Raw genomic sequence first — 5,300 nt, 5'->3', positions numbered from 1 at the left:
CTTAATTAATTAATATTAATCAATCATAATTAATAATAAACCAATTATAATATAATTAATTAATATTAATTTTAATTAAACTAATTATAATTAATTAATCATTAATTATAATCATTTAACTAAAATTAATTATAATTAATTATATTAATTAAAATTAATTAGGATAAGTACAATTAAAATTAACTAAAATTAATTTTAATTAAAAAAAATTAATCCCTTTCTCTCTTTCTCTCGGTTCGGGAGTTTTACGGGATTTGGCCGTGGAAGCACACCAAAGGGAGAAAGTTACCCACACTGCCGGCGAGTTCCCGTTGTTGCTCCGATCAAAATGGCGTAACTTCCGGTCCAACTTCACTGTCGGCGAGCTCCCGTTGTTGTTCCGATCAAAATGTGGTAACTTTCGATCCGAGAGCAAGGAAAGGTCGTGGAAGAAACGAAGTCCGACAGCAATGAAGAAGCCGGAGAAGCGCATGTGAGGAAGAAAGTTGCCTTCCACAGCAAGCGAGCGCTTGTCCTTGCTTCCGATCAAAATGTTGTAACTTCCGATCCAGAAGGAAGGAACGACGCCGGCGGGGGAGGCGAAGTCGTGCAACAGCGACGGGAACCGAAGAAGCGACGAAGTCGAACGGCGACACAGGAGCTCTCACGATCGGCAAGCTTCGATCGTTGCTTCCGATCAGCTGGAAGGGAAAATCGTCGCTGGAGCGAGGTCGAGAGAGGAATGAGGGAGAGTGAGAGAGCTCGGGGTGGAGAAAAGAGCTTCGGCGCGAGAGAGGCCGAAGGCCTCATTGTCTCAGAGTTTTTAACGACTCGAAATGAGTCGTGGGGAGAAATGACACGAGGCGCGACGCTCGGTATGGCTTCGACGTGCGACGAGCGGCGCTGGATCGTGCGACGTGGGGAGGCAGGTAAGATTTGATTTCTCTATATTTTTTTTATACGCAGCAGGTCAACACCCCCTTCTCTCTAATGCTCACATAAGAAGAAGTAGACCCAAAGGAAATTATATTAATCATTCGTCAAATAAATTACAACATATTTGACCACTCTATATAGGTCTCCACTCATGAAAAGAAAAGTACCAAACTGCCATCTAGGCTACAATAACATGACAGTTCCCCAAAGGGGTAAAAATGGAAAAACGGTCAAACTAAACAACATATCATGAAAGATGAGTCAAAAGTAGAGGCGCTGAATCGTGGCCGTAGATCTGTGATTCCTTCGTCGATAAACATGTCTGTAGTGCCTGTCGATGTCCTCATCAGGAAGGCAGTTAGACCCATAGTGCAGGGATTCTCGGTTGCCAAGAACACTTGGGGGCTGTTTGATAGCTGGATTTTGAGCTAAATGCCAACAAACGCAAAAATTGAACATCTTAAAGCAAATTAAATCCTCTATTTCCTTTTGTGATAAATTTCTGATTTACTAAATCCTGAGTCCAGCAAATTTGCAGGACTGGGCAGATTTATAGGACTTGGTCGAAGAAGCCGTTCTTACTTCTAATTCAACAAGATGATTGTCATCGTACTGTTTTTGTTTTTTTTGAACATTTAAGCTAATTAAGACAAATTCACACATACATTTACATACGCGAGCATCAAACCTAAAACCTCTTAATTCAAAAATTTTTGTACTAAAAAACTTCTCCAGAAAGCACTAAGAAAGCCATCCCAAACGAAGCTCTAGTTAAATCTTGCTAAACATAGGAACGTCCTCAATATATAGATCCTTAAGTGAAGATAAACTTTCCAAGGAGGAAGGGAGAGACTGTAAAGATTTGAGAAATAAAAAATTCATCTCAGAAAGAGAAGACCTAACTTTCATAAACCACTGCTCCGACTCATTTGTAAATGTAAACAGCTCATCATTTGACCAAATACTCAGCTTTTTTAAGGAGGCGATGCTTCTCAATGGCTCCATTAGCAACACCGATGGATCACTTATATAAAGAGATCGCTGAGCATGAGATGACAATTATCCATCTTATATAAAGAGATCGCTGAGCATGAGATGACAATTATTAGTGGTCTCCACTTCTCGATATCTTCCCAGAGAGATCAGATTGGGGCAAATTATCATTATCAAGTATCTTAGTGCTGCAAGTCTTGCTATTTCATCTGCCAGAGGAAGAGATGTAATGTTTGGACAGCCATAGACCTCTAATGTTTCAAGAGGAATTGGATTTGAATTGCTACAAAAATTCAAAGACGTCCACCCAATTTTATATATCTTCAAGGTCTTGAGCTTAGAAGAAAAGAGGGCAACATAGAAGGCAAAGAGGGAATCTCTTTCAACTTCAGGCAGTTATGTAGCCTCAGTTGAATTAAGCAATGAAACAAACATCCATCTTCAGCAGCAACTCCTGCCTCAAACCAATCCTCCAATGCTTTTAATTTCGTAATATGTAGCAGCTCTAGCAATGGAAAGGCATGGTATTTATCATTCCCATTAAATTTACTTTCAAGCCATTTTGCTTTCGGCATTTTAGAAAGTGTCAGTGACTTGAGGTAGGGAAGTTGCCCAAAAGGTGGAAGAGTTTCACACTCCAAGCAATCTGTCAATTCGATTTTCTCTATATTGAAGATCGGATTGACATTGTTCATCCATATTGCATACCTTGCACCCAGTGGACCGGTCTAACACCTGATTAGAAGTTCTATAGAACAAGATAATATAATGCAAATATTTAAACTGCCCAATCTTTTTTATGATGTCTGATTTTGTAGTTTCAACAGACAAATGTCGGAGAGTTTTAGAAATTATAGAAGGCAACTTTGTATCATCCTCAACTCTTAAACATTCATGTATAGAAACTGATTGTGTCAATTCATCTATTAAATCATGCATCTTGTAGTATAGTCCAAACTTATCAAAGAAAGATTTTAACCAAAACATCAAAATACCTTCCACCAATATCCTCCATAGTACATTCTTGATCATGAGATTGCTGAAGCCCAATGCAATCCACATTTTGACTAAATCATCTTTATCAAATCTATAATTTTCTTGAAATATAGAACAAAATGCAAAACAATTTTGTAGATGTTTTGGGAGGAACATATAGAACAATCTTAAAATGTGAAAGATGTCATCCTGACCCAATTTTGGACTTACAAAATCACTATTTAAAACTTTTGTCCAATGCCTTTCAACCAAGCTAGAATTCAAAACATCACCGCTGACCTTTGCTGTGCCAATGGAGATCCTGAAAGCTTTTTAACTCTCTCCAACAATGGATCTTAATCCTTTATAATCATTAGGATTCTCTACAACAGCAAATACATGAGAGTTGAGGAGCTTCAAACATTGATCTTCCTCCAAGTCCTGTAATTTAAATGTTTCCTTATTCTTTTTAATCACCTTTGCAATTGTCAAAGCAACTGAGTCCATTCGAGTTATTACCAAAATCCTACTACCAAAACTCCCATAAGCCCAAGGGCCGAGCTCCTCCCATTTACTTTTATCCAGCTTCTCATCATTCTCACAAATGTCACCCAGCACAAGTAAGAACTTTTTGGCCACCGATCCGAAGACTATCTTGAAGTGCTAAAAGTGTCTCCAAACAAGGCCTCTCATTCTTAAGAGATTCCTACATATCTGCAATGACTTTTTTCACATCAAATTATTTGGTTTAAGTAGGAGGCTGCAAAGTTATCAGCTTTTCTTCCGATGCATCATTTTTTTTCTTTTTTGGAACCAACTAAAATATGACTCAAAAAACTATATTAAATGAAGGAGTGCAATGCCCGGAATTGCCAAGAAAGCGAAAAGAACACGTCCAAAAACCAAAATTTAACAGGTAAAATAATAATTCAAACCAAAGATCAAGAAAATGAAAGGTTACAAAAAAAGAAAAAAATATAAACCGAGAGCTCAGAGCAAATAGAAGAGACTAATAATCTGCCATCAGATGAAGGCAGTTAGAACCATAATGCAGGGAATCTCGGTTGCCAAAAACACTTTGGGGCTGTTTGGCAGCAGGATTTAAGGAGTTGGACAGGATTTAGAGCTAAATCATACCAACGCAAAAGTTGAACATCTTAAAGCAAATTAAATCCTTTATTTCCTACCTTTTGCAATAAATTTCTGATTTACTAAATCCTATAGTTCAGCAAAATTGCAGGGCTTGGCAGATTTACAGGACTTGGCCAAAGAAACCATTTTTACTTCCGATTCAACTTTTTTGTTTTTTTTAAACATTTAGGCTAATTAAGACAAATTCACACATACATTACATACACAAGCTTCAAACCTAAACCTCTTGGTTCAGAAATTTTTGTACTATAAAGTTTCCTTTACAAAGGATTAAGAAAGCCGCCCCAAATGAAACCTTAGTTAAATCCTGCTTGTTGCCAAACAGCCCCTTAAGGCCTAATTCGTGGATGTTATAAACCATAACAAAAGAGAGGCCATCCAGGAGAACCCCTAGGGCCATATAACTCATCATAGCCCTCTCGGATTAAAAAAAAATGACAAACAAAACAAATTTCTAGATAAGGAGGCTTCCACCGATCTGAAAAAGAGAACATTTGAGATGAACGTCGTACTTCTTATGAAGAGAAATATAAATTGTAAAGAGGGATAAGAGACTCATGCTGTCTCTACTCTTTTTTTTTTTTTTCATCCATAAAGGGATAAGAAAATTTTCCTTGCATTCTTTCCCACCCACAGGTAACTAGTCTCATAGGAAGAAAAAAATCTAGCAGCCTCAATCCAAAACTTGAGTAAATGAGACCCATATGAACGTGAAGTTTGTAGAAAGAAGAAAGGCAAAGAAGGTAAGAATGCAGATAATCCATGCTCTCAAGAAATGCTTGATATAGTACAGGTTCTCAAAAAGTGCTACAACAAGGCACATATTGAAATCTTCCCAAATCCAAACGCTGCAAATTAATGTTAGTTTCATTTTCAAATGAGTTAGAGCTGTGGTTTCTATAAGCTAACCCATCTTTTTGTGGAGAAATTCTTAGGTGCGGGATCCGGACATAGCTCGCATCTATAGGCTCCATTGAAATGAAATCACGTGATTTGTACACACCCTGCATGCAACATGTATCTAGGGTGTGTATAAATATAATTTACACACCCTACATAAATCTAGCAAATTAGATCTTGAAGAAGTCAAATCAATGCAGTGCCTTTTATATTCTTTGTCCTTCACTACCACCAAGTTCTTAATAAGCATTCAGCTCCAAAAACAACCAGACCTCCCTCCCTCTTTGTTTTCCCGAAAATTTTCCAAAAAGACATGGGATTTTAGCCTCCTCCCTCCCTCTTCTACCCCAAAGTTACCCCATTCT

Source organism: Dendrobium catenatum, unplaced genomic scaffold (genome assembly GCF_001605985.2).
Source record: "Dendrobium catenatum unplaced genomic scaffold, ASM160598v2 fragScaff_scaffold_13, whole genome shotgun sequence".
Taxonomy (NCBI): domain Eukaryota; kingdom Viridiplantae; phylum Streptophyta; class Magnoliopsida; order Asparagales; family Orchidaceae; genus Dendrobium; species Dendrobium catenatum.
This window is presented reverse-complemented; position numbering follows the sequence as displayed.